The sequence below is a fragment of the Rhinoderma darwinii genome (genome assembly GCF_050947455.1).
Source record: "Rhinoderma darwinii isolate aRhiDar2 chromosome 5 unlocalized genomic scaffold, aRhiDar2.hap1 SUPER_5_unloc_47, whole genome shotgun sequence".
NCBI lineage: Eukaryota > Metazoa > Chordata > Amphibia > Anura > Rhinodermatidae > Rhinoderma > Rhinoderma darwinii.
This window is the reverse complement of record NW_027461806.1, coordinates 1-16,733: the sequence shown is the minus strand read 5'-3', so window position 1 is coordinate 16,733 and position 16,733 is coordinate 1. Positions and strand designations below refer to the sequence as shown.

Genomic DNA, 16,733 nt, shown 5'->3' with positions numbered 1-16,733 from the left:
ATAGTGGAGCCCTCAGGATTCCAGAGCCAGCTTTCTGACATCATAATGGGGCCTCAGAGATAAAAGCCTGGGCCCAGGCAGTGTTGGTCAGTGCTGCTCAGCAGGCAGCACTGGACTGGACTGGATTACAGCTGATACAAGGTGTGAAGGAACAAGGGGTGGCTGTGGGCATGCACTTGCTGCCGCTGCCAGTGTTTATCTGCATGGCAGCAGGGCATTTGGGCGTTGCCAGGAAGGCGTTTTTATGTAGATTCCTCCTCTTTCAGCACTGCATTGTGGTGCAAGCAAAAGAAGCAAATCCTGTCTGGCTTCCTCTCCGGCCTTTATTCACCTCCCGTGTAGCTGTGAGTGTGTGAGCCTGCAGGGCCCCATGGAATTGCCTAGAAGTAGGCTGAATCGCTGCAAGGGCTGAACAGCAGTATCGGGCAGGCTCGGGCAACGCGCGGCCCGTTCGGGTTATCGCTTCTCGGCCTTTTGGCTAAGATCAAGTGTAGTATCTGTTCTTATCAGTTTAATATCTGATACGTCCCCTATCTGGGGACCATATATTAAATGGATTTTTAGAACAGGGAGATGGAAATAGAGCTTGCTCTGTCCACTCCACGCATTGACCTGGTATTGCAGTATTTCCAGGACCGGTGCACCCTTTCCTTATGTGTTGACTAAAAGCAGATTCCAAAAGTGTTTTTTGTCTTTGCTATTGTTTCTGTCTTTCTGAAGGGATCTCCCCTTTTAATCCCATTATTTCAACACCTGTTGGACAATGCATGAGTGATAATGAGCTCATTGATTAAATGCAATTAATGAATAGATTGCCACCTCTTGTTGTGTGTCGTCTGTGTTTCTGTGTTTCCGGCATTTCACATTGGAACACCTCATTCACCTTCCTTGTCTTCTCTCCGCCCTCCCTTTTAGGTAAGTTAAAGAGCTGCACCTGAGCCAGCCATTGATTGATTGATTGATTGATTGATTGATTGATTGATTGATTGATTGATTGATTGATGCAGCACAACAGTCAAATAGTGGAGTGGAGTAGGGGAACAGCAAACAGCCAATAAAGCAGCCCGCCCGCTCGCCTGCCCGCCACAATGGACCTACCTGTGTACACTAGATGGATGTGATGGAATGTACTGTCGTCCCTACATTTCAAGAAGAAGTAAGAATTGCAGTTGCAACAAAGCCTTGCTTGCCTACAAAGAGAGCAGCAATTTGGATTTGTTACTATGTTACCTAGAAGAATAACAAACTGTGCAAGGATGGAGGTTGTAGGAGCAAGGAGAAGTTGTCTGTAAAGTTGGTGGATGCCTATTTTCCATTTTGCAGTCCCTTGTCTCCCTCTTGTGGCCTCCTGGAGGCAACTAGCTGTGCAAAAAAAAGACAGCCTGGCGGCCGGCTGTTGCAGTGTTGCCCTCTCAAGCAACACTGAGTGACTGACTGAGCCTCACCGTCTTATATAAAGTTCAGACGGAACTTTGCACGTGTCATAGTGGAGCCCTCAGGATTCCAGAGCCAGCTTTCTGACATCATAATGGGGCCTCAGAGATAAAAGCCTGGGCCCAGGCAGTGTTGGTCAGTGCTGCTCAGCAGGCAGCACTGGACTGGACTGGATTACAGCTGATACAAGGTGTGAAGGAACAAGGGGTGGCTGTGGGCATGCACTTGCTGCCGCTGCCAGTGTTTATCTGCATGGCAGCAGGGCATTTGGGCGTTGCCAGGAAGGCGTTTTTATGTAGATTCCTCCTCTTTCAGCACTGCATTGTGGTGCAAGCAAAAGAAGCAAATCCTGTCTGGCTTCCTCTCCGGCCTTTATTCACCTCCCGTGTAGCTGTGAGTGTGTGAGCCTGCAGGGCCCCATGGAATTGCCTAGAAGTAGGCTGAATCGCTGCAAGGGCTGAACAGCAGTATCGGGCAGGCTCGGGCAACGCGCGGCCCGTTCGGGTTATCGCTTCTCGGCCTTTTGGCTAAGATCAAGTGTAGTATCTGTTCTTATCAGTCTAATATCTGATACGTCCCCTATCTGGGGACCATATATTAAATGGATTTTTAGAACAGGGAGATGGAAATAGAGCTTGCTCTGTCCACTCCACGCATTGACCTGGTATTGCAGTATTTCCAGGACCGGTGCACCCTTTCCTTATGTGTTGACTAAAAGCAGATTCCAAAAGTGTTTTTTGTCTTTGCTATTGTTTCTGTCTTTCTGAAGGGATCTCCCCTTTTAATCCCATTATTTCAACACCTGTTGGACAATGCATGAGTGATAATGAGCTCATTGATTAAATGCAATTAATGAATAGATTGCCACCTCTTGTTGTGTGTCGTCTGTGTTTCTGTGTTTCCGGCATTTCACATTGGAACACCTCATTCACCTTCCTTGTCTTCTCTCCGCCCTCCCTTTTAGGTAAGTTAAAGAGCTGCACCTGAGCCAGCCACTGATTGATTGATTGATTGATTGATTGATTGATTGATTGATTGATTGATTGATTGATTGATGCAGCACAACAGTCAAATAGTGGAGTGGAGTAGGGGAACAGCAAACAGCCAATAAAGCAGCCCGCCCGCTCGCCTGCCCGCCACAATGGACCTACCTGTGTACACTAGATGGATGTGATGGAATGTACTGTCGTCCCTACATTTCAAGAAGAAGTAAGAATTGCAGTTGCAACAAAGCCTTGCTTGCCTACAAAGAGAGCAGCAATTTGGATTTGTTACTATGTTACCTAGAAGAATAACAAACTGTGCAAGGATGGAGGTTGTAGGAGCAAGGAGAAGTTGTCTGTAAAGTTGGTGGATGCCTATTTTCCATTTTGCAGTCCCTTGTCTCCCTCTTGTGGCCTCCTGGAGGCAACTAGCTGTGCAAAAAAAAGACAGCCTGGCGGCCGGCTGTTGCAGTGTTGCCCTCTCAGGCAACACTGAGTGACTGACTGAGCCTCACCGTCTTATATAAAGTTCAGACGGAACTTTGCACGTGTCATAGTGGAGCCCTCAGGATTCCAGAGCCAGCTTTCTGACATTATAATGGGGCCTCAGAGATAAAAGCCTGGGCCCAGGCAGTGTTGGTCAGTGCTGCTCAGCAGGCAGCACTGGACTGGACTGGATTACAGCTGATACAAGGTGTGAAGGAACAAGGGGTGGCTGTGGGCATGCACTTGCTGCCGCTGCCAGTGTTTATCTGCATGGCAGCAGGGCATTTGGGCGTTGCCAGGAAGGCGTTTTTATGTAGATTCCTCCTCTTTCAGCACTGCATTGTGGTGCAAGCAAAAGAAGCAAATCCTGTCTGGCTTCCTCTCCGGCCTTTATTCACCTCCCGTGTAGCTGTGAGTGTGTGAGCCTGCAGGGCCCCATGGAATTGCCTAGAAGTAGGCTGAATCGCTGCAAGGGCTGAACAGCAGTATCGGGCAGGCTCGGGCAACGCGCGGCCCGTTCGGGTTATCGCTTCTCGGCCTTTTGGCTAAGATCAAGTGTAGTATCTGTTCTTATCAGTTTAATATCTGATACGTCCCCTATCTGGGGACCATATATTAAATGGATTTTTAGAACAGGGAGATGGAAATAGAGCTTGCTCTGTCCACTCCACGCATTGACCTGGTATTGCAGTATTTCCAGGACCGGTGCACCCTTTCCTTATGTGTTGACTAAAAGCAGATTCCAAAAGTGTTTTTTGTCTTTGCTATTGTTTCTGTCTTTCTGAAGGGATCTCCCCTTTTAATCCCATTATTTCAACACCTGTTGGACAATGCATGAGTGATAATGAGCTCATTGATTAAATGCAATTAATGAATAGATTGCCACCTCTTGTTGTGTGTCGTCTGTGTTTCTGTGTTTCCGGCATTTCACATTGGAACACCTCATTCACCTTCCTTGTCTTCTCTCCGCCCTCCCTTTTAGGTAAGTTAAAGAGCTGCACCTGAGCCAGCCACTGATTGATTGATTGATTGATTGATTGATTGATTGATTGATTGATTGATTGATTGATGCAGCACAACAGTCAAATAGTGGAGTGGAGTAGGGGAACAGCAAACAGCCAATAAAGCAGCCCGCCCGCTCGCCTGCCCGCCACAATGGACCTACCTGTGTACACTAGATGGATGTGATGGAATGTACTGTCGTCCCTACATTTCAAGAAGAAGTAAGAATTGCAGTTGCAACAAAGCCTTGCTTGCCTACAAAGAGAGCAGCAATTTGGATTTGTTACTATGTTACCTAGAAGAATAACAAACTGTGCAAGGATGGAGGTTGTAGGAGCAAGGAGAAGTTGTCTGTAAAGTTGGTGGATGCCTATTTTCCATTTTGCAGTCCCTTGTCTCCCTCTTGTGGCCTCCTGGAGGCAACTAGCTGTGCAAAAAAAAGACAGCCTGGCGGCCGGCTGTTGCAGTGTTGCCCTCTCAGGCAACACTGAGTGACTGACTGAGCCTCACCGTCTTATATAAAGTTCAGACGGAACTTTGCACGTGTCATAGTGGAGCCCTCAGGATTCCAGAGCCAGCTTTCTGACATCATAATGGGGCCTCAGAGATAAAAGCCTGGGCCCAGGCAGTGTTGGTCAGTGCTGCTCAGCAGGCAGCACTGGACTGGACTGGATTACAGCTGATACAAGGTGTGAAGGAACAAGGGGTGGCTGTGGGCATGCACTTGCTGCCGCTGCCAGTGTTTATCTGCATGGCAGCAGGGCATTTGGGCGTTGCTAGGAAGGCGTTTTTATGTAGATTCCTCCTCTTTCAGCACTGCATTGTGGTGCAAGCAAAAGAAGCAAATCCTGTCTGGCTTCCTCTCCGGCCTTTATTCACCTCCCGTGTAGCTGTGAGTGTGTGAGCCTGCAGGGCCCCATGGAATTGCCTAGAAGTAGGCTGAATCGCTGCAAGGGCTGAACAGCAGTATCGGGCAGGCTCGGGCAACGCGCGGCCCGTTCGGGTTATCGCTTCTCGGCCTTTTGGCTAAGATCAAGTGTAGTATCTGTTCTTATCAGTTTAATATCTGATACGTCCCCTATCTGGGGACCATATATTAAATGGATTTTTAGAACAGGGAGATGGAAATAGAGCTTGCTCTGTCCACTCCACGCATTGACCTGGTATTGCAGTATTTCCAGGACCGGTGCACCCTTTCCTTATGTGTTGACTAAAAGCAGATTCCAAAAGTGTTTTTTGTCTTTGCTATTGTTTCTGTCTTTCTGAAGGGATCTCCCCTTTTAATCCCATTATTTCAACACCTGTTGGACAATGCATGAGTGATAATGAGCTCATTGATTAAATGCAATTAATGAATAGATTGCCACCTCTTGTTGTGTGTCGTCTGTGTTTCTGTGTTTCCGGCATTTCACATTGGAACACCTCATTCACCTTCCTTGTCTTCTCTCCGCCCTCCCTTTTAGGTAAGTTAAAGAGCTGCACCTGAGCCAGCCACTGATTGATTGATTGATTGATTGATTGATTGATTGATTGATTGATTGATTGATTGATGCAGCACAACAGTCAAATAGTGGAGTGGAGTAGGGGAACAGCAAACAGCCAATAAAGCAGCCCGCCCGCTCGCCTGCCCGCCACAATGGACCTACCTGTGTACACTAGATGGATGTGATGGAATGTACTGTCGTCCCTACATTTCAAGAAGAAGTAAGAATTGCAGTTGCAACAAAGCCTTGCTTGCCTACAAAGAGAGCAGCAATTTGGATTTGTTACTATGTTACCTAGAAGAATAACAAACTGTGCAAGGATGGAGGTTGTAGGAGCAAGGAGAAGTTGTCTGTAAAGTTGGTGGATGCCTATTTTCCATTTTGCAGTCCCTTGTCTCCCTCTTGTGGCCTCCTGGAGGCAACTAGCTGTGCAAAAAAAAGACAGCCTGGCGGCCGGCTGTTGCAGTGTTGCCCTCTCAGGCAACACTGAGTGACTGACTGAGCCTCACCGTCTTATATAAAGTTCAGACGGAACTTTGCACGTGTCATAGTGGAGCCCTCAGGATTCCAGAGCCAGCTTTCTGACATCATAATGGGGCCTCAGAGATAAAAGCCTGGGCCCAGGCAGTGTTGGTCAGTGCTGCTCAGCAGGCAGCACTGGACTGGACTGGATTACAGCTGATACAAGGTGTGAAGGAACAAGGGGTGGCTGTGGGCATGCACTTGCTGCCGCTGCCAGTGTTTATCTGCATGGCAGCAGGGCATTTGGGCGTTGCCAGGAAGGCGTTTTTATGTAGATTCCTCCTCTTTCAGCACTGCATTGTGGTGCAAGCAAAAGAAGCAAATCCTGTCTGGCTTCCTCTCCGGCCTTTATTCACCTCCCGTGTAGCTGTGAGTGTGTGAGCCTGCAGGGCCCCATGGAATTGCCTAGAAGTAGGCTGAATCGCTGCAAGGGCTGAACAGCAGTATCGGGCAGGCTCGGGCAACGCGCGGCCCGTTCGGGTTATCGCTTCTCGGCCTTTTGGCTAAGATCAAGTGTAGTATCTGTTCTTATCAGTTTAATATCTGATACGTCCCCTATCTGGGGACCATATATTAAATGGATTTTTAGAACAGGGAGATGGAAATAGAGCTTGCTCTGTCCACTCCACGCATTGACCTGGTATTGCAGTATTTCCAGGACCGGTGCACCCTTTCCTTATGTGTTGACTAAAAGCAGATTCCAAAAGTGTTTTTTGTCTTTGCTATTGTTTCTGTCTTTCTGAAGGGATCTCCCCTTTTAATCCCATTATTTCAACACCTGTTGGACAATGCATGAGTGATAATGAGCTCATTGATTAAATGCAATTAATGAATAGATTGCCACCTCTTGTTGTGTGTCGTCTGTGTTTCTGTGTTTCCGGCATTTCACATTGGAACACCTCATTCACCTTCCTTGTCTTCTCTCCGCCCTCCCTTTTAGATAAGTTAAAGAGCTGCACCTGAGCCAGCCACTGATTGATTGATTGATTGATTGATTGATTGATTGATTGATTGATTGATTGATTGATTGATTGATTGATTGATTGATTGATTGATTGATGCAGCACAACAGTCAAATAGTGGAGTGGAGTAGGGGAACAGCAAACAGCCAATAAAGCAGCCCGCCCGCTCGCCTGCCCGCCACAATGGACCTACCTGTGTACACTAGATGGATGTGATGGAATGTACTGTCGTCCCTACATTTCAAGAAGAAGTAAGAATTGCAGTTGCAACAAAGCCTTGCTTGCCTACAAAGAGAGCAGCAATTTGGATTTGTTACTATGTTACCTAGAAGAATAACAAACTGTGCAAGGATGGAGGTTGTAGGAGCAAGGAGAAGTTGTCTGTAAAGTTGGTGGATGCCTATTTTCCATTTTGCAGTCCCTTGTCTCCCTCTTGTGGCCTCCTGGAGGCAACTAGCTGTGCAAAAAAAAGACAGCCTGGCGGCCGGCTGTTGCAGTGTTGCCCTCTCAGGCAACACTGAGTGACTGACTGAGCCTCACCGTCTTATATAAAGTTCAGACGGAACTTTGCACGTGTCATAGTGGAGCCCTCAGGATTCCAGAGCCAGCTTTCTGACATCATAATGGGGCCTCAGAGATAAAAGCCTGGGCCCAGGCAGTGTTGGTCAGTGCTGCTCAGCAGGCAGCACTGGACTGGACTGGATTACAGCTGATACAAGGTGTGAAGGAACAAGGGGTGGCTGTGGGCATGCACTTGCTGCCGCTGCCAGTGTTTATCTGCATGGCAGCAGGGCATTTGGGCGTTGCCAGGAAGGCGTTTTTATGTAGATTCCTCCTCTTTCAGCACTGCATTGTGGTGCAAGCAAAAGAAGCAAATCCTGTCTGGCTTCCTCTCCGGCCTTTATTCACCTCCCGTGTAGCTGTGAGTGTGTGAGCCTGCAGGGCCCCATGGAATTGCCTAGAAGTAGGCTGAATCGCTGCAAGGGCTGAACAGCAGTATCGGGCAGGCTCGGGCAACGCGCGGCCCGTTCGGGTTATCGCTTCTCGGCCTTTTGGCTAAGATCAAGTGTAGTATCTGTTCTTATCAGTTTAATATCTGATACGTCCCCTATCTGGGGACCATATATTAAATGGATTTTTAGAACAGGGAGATGGAAATAGAGCTTGCTCTGTCCACTCCACGCATTGACCTGGTATTGCAGTATTTCCAGGACCGGTGCACCCTTTCCTTATGTGTTGACTAAAAGCAGATTCCAAAAGTGTTTTTTGTCTTTGCTATTGTTTCTGTCTTTCTGAAGGGATCTCCCCTTTTAATCCCATTATTTCAACACCTGTTGGACAATGCATGAGTGATAATGAGCTCATTGATTAAATGCAATTAATGAATAGATTGCCACCTCTTGTTGTGTGTCGTCTGTGTTTCTGTGTTTCCGGCATTTCACATTGGAACACCTCATTCACCTTCCTTGTCTTCTCTCCGCCCTCCCTTTTAGGTAAGTTAAAGAGCTGCACCTGAGCCAGCCACTGATTGATTGATTGATTGATTGATTGATTGATTGATTGATTGATTGATTGATTGATTGATTGATGCAGCACAACAGTCAAATAGTGGAGTGGAGTAGGGGAACAGCAAACAGCCAATAAAGCAGCCCGCCCGCTCGCCTGCCCGCCACAATGGACCTACCTGTGTACACTAGATGGATGTGATGGAATGTACTGTCGTCCCTACATTTCAAGAAGAAGTAAGAATTGCAGTTGCAACAAAGCCTTGCTTGCCTACAAAGAGAGCAGCAATTTGGATTTGTTACTATGTTACCTAGAAGAATAACAAACTGTGCAAGGATGGAGGTTGTAGGAGCAAGGAGAAGTTGTCTGTAAAGTTGGTGGATGCCTATTTTCCATTTTGCAGTCCCTTGTCTCCCTCTTGTGGCCTCCTGGAGGCAACTAGCTGTGCAAAAAAAAGACAGCCTGGCGGCCGGCTGTTGCAGTGTTGCCCTCTCAGGCAACACTGAGTGACTGACTGAGCCTCACCGTCTTATATAAAGTTCAGACGGAACTTTGCACGTGTCATAGTGGAGCCCTCAGGATTCCAGAGCCAGCTTTCTGACATCATAATGGGGCCTCAGAGATAAAAGCCTGGGCCCAGGCAGTGTTGGTCAGTGCTGCTCAGCAGGCAGCACTGGACTGGACTGGATTACAGCTGATACAAGGTGTGAAGGAACAAGGGGTGGCTGTGGGCATGCACTTGCTGCCGCTGCCAGTGTTTATCTGCATGGCAGCAGGGCATTTGGGCGTTGCCAGGAAGGCGTTTTTATGTAGATTCCTCCTCTTTCAGCACTGCATTGTGGTGCAAGCAAAAGAAGCAAATCCTGTCTGGCTTCCTCTCCGGCCTTTATTCACCTCCCGTGTAGCTGTGAGTGTGTGAGCCTGCAGGGCCCCATGGAATTGCCTAGAAGTAGGCTGAATCGCTGCAAGGGCTGAACAGCAGTATCGGGCAGGCTCGGGCAACGCGCGGCCCGTTCGGGTTATCGCTTCTCGGCCTTTTGGCTAAGATCAAGTGTAGTATCTGTTCTTATCAGTTTAATATCTGATACGTCCCCTATCTGGGGACCATATATTAAATGGATTTTTAGAACAGGGAGATGGAAATAGAGCTTGCTCTGTCCACTCCACGCATTGACCTGGTATTGCAGTATTTCCAGGACCGGTGCACCCTTTCCTTATGTGTTGACTAAAAGCAGATTCCAAAAGTGTTTTTTGTCTTTGCTATTGTTTCTGTCTTTCTGAAGGGATCTCCCCTTTTAATCCCATTATTTCAACACCTGTTGGACAATGCATGAGTGATAATGAGCTCATTGATTAAATGCAATTAATGAATAGATTGCCACCTCTTGTTGTGTGTCGTCTGTGTTTCTGTGTTTCCGGCATTTCACATTGGAACACCTCATTCACCTTCCTTGTCTTCTCTCCGCCCTCCCTTTTAGGTAAGTTAAAGAGCTGCACCTGAGCCAGCCACTGATTGATTGATTGATTGATTGATTGATTGATTGATTGATTGATTGATTGATTGATGCAGCACAACAGTCAAATAGTGGAGTGGAGTAGGGGAACAGCAAACAGCCAATAAAGCAGCCCGCCCGCTCGCCTGCCCGCCACAATGGACCTACCTGTGTACACTAGATGGATGTGATGGAATGTACTGTCGTCCCTACATTTCAAGAAGAAGTAAGAATTGCAGTTGCAACAAAGCCTTGCTTGCCTACAAAGAGAGCAGCAATTTGGATTTGTTACTATGTTACCTAGAAGAATAACAAACTGTGCAAGGATGGAGGTTGTAGGAGCAAGGAGAAGTTGTCTGTAAAGTTGGTGGATGCCTATTTTCCATTTTGCAGTCCCTTGTCTCCCTCTTGTGGCCTCCTGGAGGCAACTAGCTGTGCAAAAAAAAGACAGCCTGGCGGCCGGCTGTTGCAGTGTTGCCCTCTCAGGCAACACTGAGTGACTGACTGAGCCTCACCGTCTTATATAAAGTTCAGACGGAACTTTGCACGTGTCATAGTGGAGCCCTCAGGATTCCAGAGCCAGCTTTCTGACATCATAATGGGGCCTCAGAGATAAAAGCCTGGGCCCAGGCAGTGTTGGTCAGTGCTGCTCAGCAGGCAGCACTGGACTGGACTGGATTACAGCTGATACAAGGTGTGAAGGAACAAGGGGTGGCTGTGGGCATGCACTTGCTGCCGCTGCCAGTGTTTATCTGCATGGCAGCAGGGCATTTGGGCGTTGCCAGGAAGGCGTTTTTATGTAGATTCCTCCTCTTTCAGCACTGCATTGTGGTGCAAGCAAAAGAAGCAAATCCCGTCTGGCTTCCTCTCCGGCCTTTATTCACCTCCCGTGTAGCTGTGAGTGTGTGAGCCTGCAGGGCCCCATGGAATTGCCTAGAAGTAGGCTGAATCGCTGCAAGGGCTGAACAGCAGTATCGGGCAGGCTCGGGCAACGCGCGGCCCGTTCGGGTTATCGCTTCTCGGCCTTTTGGCTAAGATCAAGTGTAGTATCTGTTCTTATCAGTTTAATATCTGATACGTCCCCTATCTGGGGACCATATATTAAATGGATTTTTAGAACAGGGAGATGGAAATAGAGCTTGCTCTGTCCACTCCACGCATTGACCTGGTATTGCAGTATTTCCAGGACCGGTGCACCCTTTCCTTATGTGTTGACTAAAAGCAGATTCCAAAAGTGTTCTTTGTCTTTGCTATTGTTTCTGTCTTTCTGAAGGGATCTCCCCTTTTAATCCCATTATTTCAACACCTGTTGGACAATGCATGAGTGATAATGAGCTCATTGATTAAATGCAATTAATGAATAGATTGCCACCTCTTGTTGTGTGTCGTCTGTGTTTCTGTGTTTCCGGCATTTCACATTGGAACACCTCATTCACCTTCCTTGTCTTCTCTCCGCCCTCCCTTTTAGGTAAGTTAAAGAGCTGCACCTGAGCCAGCCACTGATTGATTGATTGATTGATTGATTGATTGATTGATTGATTGCAGCACAACAGTCAAATAGTGGAGTGGAGTAGGGGAACAGCAAACAGCCAATAAAGCAGCCCGCCCGCTCGCCTGCCCGCCACAATGGACCTACCTGTGTACACTAGATGGATGTGATGGAATGTACTGTCGTCCCTACATTTCAAGAAGAAGTAAGAATTGCAGTTGCAACAAAGCCTTGCTTGCCTACAAAGAGAGCAGCAATTTGGATTTGTTACTATGTTACCTAGAAGAATAACAAACTGTGCAAGGATGGAGGTTGTAGGAGCAAGGAGAAGTTGTCTGTAAAGTTGGTGGATGCCTATTTTCCATTTTGCAGTCCCTTGTCTCCCTCTTGTGGCCTCCTGGAGGCAACTAGCTGTGCAAAAAAAAGACAGCCTGGCGGCCGGCTGTTGCAGTGTTGCCCTCTCAGGCAACACTGAGTGACTGACTGAGCCTCACCGTCTTATATAAAGTTCAGACGGAACTTTGCACGTGTCATAGTGGAGCCCTCAGGATTCCAGAGCCAGCTTTCTGACATCATAATGGGGCCTCAGAGATAAAAGCCTGGGCCCAGGCAGTGTTGGTCAGTGCTGCTCAGCAGGCAGCACTGGACTGGACTGGATTACAGCTGATACAAGGTGTGAAGGAACAAGGGGTGGCTGTGGGCATGCACTTGCTGCCGCTGCCAGTGTTTATCTGCATGGCAGCAGGGCATTTGGGCGTTGCCAGGAAGGCGTTTTTATGTAGATTCCTCCTCTTTCAGCACTGCATTGTGGTGCAAGCAAAAGAAGCAAATCCTGTCTGGCTTCCTCTCCGGCCTTTATTCACCTCCCGTGTAGCTGTGAGTGTGTGAGCCTGCAGGGCCCCATGGAATTGCCTAGAAGTAGGCTGAATCGCTGCAAGGGCTGAACAGCAGTATCGGGCAGGCTCGGGCAACGCGCGGCCCGTTCGGGTTATCGCTTCTCGGCCTTTTGGCTAAGATCAAGTGTAGTATCTGTTCTTATCAGTTTAATATCTGATACGTCCCCTATCTGGGGACCATATATTAAATGGATTTTTAGAACAGGGAGATGGAAATAGAGCTTGCTCTGTCCACTCCACGCATTGACCTGGTATTGCAGTATTTCCAGGACCGGTGCACCCTTTCCTTATGTGTTGACTAAAAGCAGATTCCAAAAGTGTTTTTTGTCTTTGCTATTGTTTCTGTCTTTCTGAAGGGATCTCCCCTTTTAATCCCATTATTTCAACACCTGTTGGACAATGCATGAGTGATAATGAGCTCATTGATTAAATGCAATTAATGAATAGATTGCCACCTCTTGTTGTGTGTCGTCTGTGTTTCTGTGTTTCCGGCATTTCACATTGGAACACCTCATTCACCTTCCTTGTCTTCTCTCCGCCCTCCCTTTTAGGTAAGTTAAAGAGCTGCACCTGAGCCAGCCACTGATTGATTGATTGATTGATTGATTGATTGATTGATTGATTGATTGATTGATTGATTGATTGATTGATTGATTGATGCAGCACAACAGTCAAATAGTGGAGTGGAGTAGGGGAACAGCAAACAGCCAATAAAGCAGCCCGCCCGCTCGCCTGCCCGCCACAATGGACCTACCTGTGTACACTAGATGGATGTGATGGAATGTACTGTCGTCCCTACATTTCAAGAAGAAGTAAGAATTGCAGTTGCAACAAAGCCTTGCTTGCCTACAAAGAGAGCAGCAATTTGGATTTGTTACTATGTTACCTAGAAGAATAACAAACTGTGCAAGGATGGAGGTTGTAGGAGCAAGGAGAAGTTGTCTGTAAAGTTGGTGGATGCCTATTTTCCATTTTGCAGTCCCTTGTCTCCCTCTTGTGGCCTCCTGGAGGCAACTAGCTGTGCAAAAAAAAGACAGCCTGGCGGCCGGCTGTTGCAGTGTTGCCCTCTCAGGCAACACTGAGTGACTGACTGAGCCTCACCGTCTTATATAAAGTTCAGACGGAACTTTGCACGTGTCATAGTGGAGCCCTCAGGATTCCAGAGCCAGCTTTCTGACATCATAATGGGGCCTCAGAGATAAAAGCCTGGGCCCAGGCAGTGTTGGTCAGTGCTGCTCAGCAGGCAGCACTGGACTGGACTGGATTACAGCTGATACAAGGTGTGAAGGAACAAGGGGTGGCTGTGGGCATGCACTTGCTGCCGCTGCCAGTGTTTATCTGCATGGCAGCAGGGCATTTGGGCGTTGCCAGGAAGGCGTTTTTATGTAGATTCCTCCTCTTTCAGCACTGCATTGTGGTGCAAGCAAAAGAAGCAAATCCTGTCTGGCTTCCTCTCCGGCCTTTATTCACCTCCCGTGTAGCTGTGAGTGTGTGAGCCTGCAGGGCCCCATGGAATTGCCTAGAAGTAGGCTGAATCGCTGCAAGGGCTGAACAGCAGTATCGGGCAGGCTCGGGCAACGCGCGGCCCGTTCGGGTTATCGCTTCTCGGCCTTTTGGCTAAGATCAAGTGTAGTATCTGTTCTTATCAGTTTAATATCTGATACGTCCCCTATCTGGGGACCATATATTAAATGGATTTTTAGAACAGGGAGATGGAAATAGAGCTTGCTCTGTCCACTCCACGCATTGACCTGGTATTGCAGTATTTCCAGGACCGGTGCACCCTTTCCTTATGTGTTGACTAAAAGCAGATTCCAAAAGTGTTTTTTGTCTTTGCTATTGTTTCTGTCTTTCTGAAGGGATCTCCCCTTTTAATCCCATTATTTCAACACCTGTTGGACAATGCATGAGTGATAATGAGCTCATTGATTAAATGCAATTAATGAATAGATTGCCACCTCTTGTTGTGTGTCGTCTGTGTTTCTGTGTTTCCGGCATTTCACATTGGAACACCTCATTCACCTTCCTTGTCTTCTCTCCGCCCTCCCTTTTAGGTAAGTTAAAGAGCTGCACCTGAGCCAGCCACTGATTGATTGATTGATTGATTGATTGATTGATTGATGCAGCACAACAGTCAAATAGTGGAGTGGAGTAGGGGAACAGCAAACAGCCAATAAAGCAGCCCGCCCGCTCGCCTGCCCGCCACAATGGACCTACCTGTGTACACTAGATGGATGTGATGGAATGTACTGTCGTCCCTACATTTCAAGAAGAAGTAAGAATTGCAGTTGCAACAAAGCCTTGCTTGCCTACAAAGAGAGCAGCAATTTGGATTTGTTACTATGTTACCTAGAAGAATAACAAACTGTGCAAGGATGGAGGTTGTAGGAGCAAGGAGAAGTTGTCTGTAAAGTTGGTGGATGCCTATTTTCCATTTTGCAGTCCCTTGTCTCCCTCTTGTGGCCTCCTGGAGGCAACTAGCTGTGCAAAAAAAAGACAGCCTGGCGGCCGGCTGTTGCAGTGTTGCCCTCTCAGGCAACACTGAGTGACTGACTGAGCCTCACCGTCTTATATAAAGTTCAGACGGAACTTTGCACGTGTCATAGTGGAGCCCTCAGGATTCCAGAGCCAGCTTTCTGACATCATAATGGGGCCTCAGAGATAAAAGCCTGGGCCCAGGCAGTGTTGGTCAGTGCTGCTCAGCAGGCAGCACTGGACTGGACTGGATTACAGCTGATACAAGGTGTGAAGGAACAAGGGGTGGCTGTGGGCATGCACTTGCTGCCGCTGCCAGTGTTTATCTGCATGGCAGCAGGGCATTTGGGCGTTGCCAGGAAGGCGTTTTTATGTAGATTCCTCCTCTTTCAGCACTGCATTGTGGTGCAAGCAAAAGAAGCAAATCCTGTCTGGCTTCCTCTCCGGCCTTTATTCACCTCCCGTGTAGCTGTGAGTGTGTGAGCCTGCAGGGCCCCATGGAATTGCCTAGAAGTAGGCTGAATCGCTGCAAGGGCTGAACAGCAGTATCGGGCAGGCTCGGGCAACGCGCGGCCCGTTCGGGTTATCGCTTCTCGGCCTTTTGGCTAAGATCAAGTGTAGTATCTGTTCTTATCAGTTTAATATCTGATACGTCCCCTATCTGGGGACCATATATTAAATGGATTTTTAGAACAGGGAGATGGAAATAGAGCTTGCTCTGTCCACTCCACGCATTGACCTGGTATTGCAGTATTTCCAGGACCGGTGCACCCTTTCCTTATGTGTTGACTAAAAGCAGATTCCAAAAGTGTTTTTTGTCTTTGCTATTGTTTCTGTCTTTCTGAAGGGATCTCCCCTTTTAATCCCATTATTTCAACACCTGTTGGACAATGCATGAGTGATAATGAGCTCATTGATTAAATGCAATTAATGAATAGATTGCCACCTCTTGTTGTGTGTCGTCTGTGTTTCTGTGTTTCCGGCATTTCACATTGGAACACCTCATTCACCTTCCTTGTCTTCTCTCCGCCCTCCCTTTTAGGTAAGTTAAAGAGCTGCACCTGAGCCAGCCACTGATTGATTGATTGATTGATTGATTGATTGATTGATTGATTGATTGATTGATTGATTGATTGATGCAGCACAACAGTCAAATAGTGGAGTGGAGTAGGGGAACAGCAAACAGCCAATAAAGCAGCCCGCCCGCTCGCCTGCCCGCCACAATGGACCTACCTGTGTACACTAGATGGATGTGATGGAATGTACTGTCGTCCCTACATTTCAAGAAGAAGTAAGAATTGCAGTTGCAACAAAGCCTTGCTTGCCTACAAAGAGAGCAGCAATTTGGATTTGTTACTATGTTACCTAGAAGAATAACAAACTGTGCAAGGATGGAGGTTGTAGGAGCAAGGAGAAGTTGTCTGTAAAGTTGGTGGATGCCTATTTTCCATTTTGCAGTCCCTTGTCTCCCTCTTGTGGCCTCCTGGAGGCAACTAGCTGTGCAAAAAAAAGACAGCCTGGCGGCCGGCTGTTGCAGTGTTGCCCTCTCAGGCAACACTGAGTGACTGACTGAGCCTCACCGTCTTATATAAAGTTCAGACGGAACTTTGCACGTGTCATAGTGGAGCCCTCAGGATTCCAGAGCCAGCTTTCTGACATCATAATGGGGCCTCAGAGATAAAAGCCTGGGCCCAGGCAGTGTTGGTCAGTGCTGCTCAGCAGGCAGCACTGGACTGGACTGGATTACAGCTGATACAAGGTGTGAAGGAACAAGGGGTGGCTGTGGGCATGCACTTGCTGCCGCTGCCAGTGTTTATCTGCATGGCAGCAGGGCATTTGGGCGTTGCCAGGAAGGCGTTTTTATGTAGATTCCTCCTCTTTCAGCACTGCATTGTGGTGCAAGCAAAAGAAGCAAATCCTGTCTGGCTTCCTCTCCGGCCTTTATTCACCTCCCGTGTAGCTGTGAGTGTGTGAGCCTGCAGGGCCCCATGGAATTGCCTA

The 16,733-nt window shown here is 47.8% G+C and overlaps 11 non-coding genes across 11 annotated transcripts; all 11 read left to right on the top strand.

Moving 5' to 3' along the window:
- Positions 1-458: 458 nt before the first annotated feature.
- Positions 459-649, top strand: LOC142695116 (U2 spliceosomal RNA). Its single transcript, XR_012863263.1, has one exon. It is a non-coding gene; the product is annotated as a U2 spliceosomal RNA (small nuclear RNA).
- A 1,292-nt stretch (positions 650-1,941) lies between these two features.
- Positions 1,942-2,132, top strand: LOC142695517 (U2 spliceosomal RNA). The gene has a single exon (XR_012863626.1). It is a non-coding gene; the product is annotated as a U2 spliceosomal RNA (small nuclear RNA).
- A 1,296-nt stretch (positions 2,133-3,428) lies between these two features.
- LOC142695104 (U2 spliceosomal RNA) lies at positions 3,429-3,619 on the top strand. The gene has a single exon (XR_012863252.1). It is a non-coding gene; the product is annotated as a U2 spliceosomal RNA (small nuclear RNA).
- Positions 3,620-4,911: 1,292 nt separating this feature from the next.
- On the top strand, positions 4,912-5,102 carry LOC142695091 (U2 spliceosomal RNA). Its single transcript, XR_012863241.1, has one exon. It is a non-coding gene; the product is annotated as a U2 spliceosomal RNA (small nuclear RNA).
- A 1,292-nt stretch (positions 5,103-6,394) lies between these two features.
- Positions 6,395-6,585, top strand: LOC142695079 (U2 spliceosomal RNA). Its single transcript, XR_012863230.1, has one exon. It is a non-coding gene; the product is annotated as a U2 spliceosomal RNA (small nuclear RNA).
- A 1,324-nt stretch (positions 6,586-7,909) lies between these two features.
- LOC142695067 (U2 spliceosomal RNA) lies at positions 7,910-8,100 on the top strand. The gene has a single exon (XR_012863219.1). It is a non-coding gene; the product is annotated as a U2 spliceosomal RNA (small nuclear RNA).
- A 1,300-nt stretch (positions 8,101-9,400) lies between these two features.
- LOC142695055 (U2 spliceosomal RNA) lies at positions 9,401-9,591 on the top strand. Its single transcript, XR_012863208.1, has one exon. It is a non-coding gene; the product is annotated as a U2 spliceosomal RNA (small nuclear RNA).
- Positions 9,592-10,883: 1,292 nt separating this feature from the next.
- On the top strand, positions 10,884-11,074 carry LOC142695043 (U2 spliceosomal RNA). The gene has a single exon (XR_012863197.1). It is a non-coding gene; the product is annotated as a U2 spliceosomal RNA (small nuclear RNA).
- A 1,277-nt stretch (positions 11,075-12,351) lies between these two features.
- Positions 12,352-12,542, top strand: LOC142695031 (U2 spliceosomal RNA). The gene has a single exon (XR_012863186.1). It is a non-coding gene; the product is annotated as a U2 spliceosomal RNA (small nuclear RNA).
- Positions 12,543-13,854: 1,312 nt separating this feature from the next.
- Positions 13,855-14,045, top strand: LOC142695515 (U2 spliceosomal RNA). Its single transcript, XR_012863624.1, has one exon. It is a non-coding gene; the product is annotated as a U2 spliceosomal RNA (small nuclear RNA).
- A 1,272-nt stretch (positions 14,046-15,317) lies between these two features.
- Positions 15,318-15,508, top strand: LOC142695393 (U2 spliceosomal RNA). Its single transcript, XR_012863513.1, has one exon. It is a non-coding gene; the product is annotated as a U2 spliceosomal RNA (small nuclear RNA).
- Positions 15,509-16,733: the final 1,225 nt, after the last annotated feature.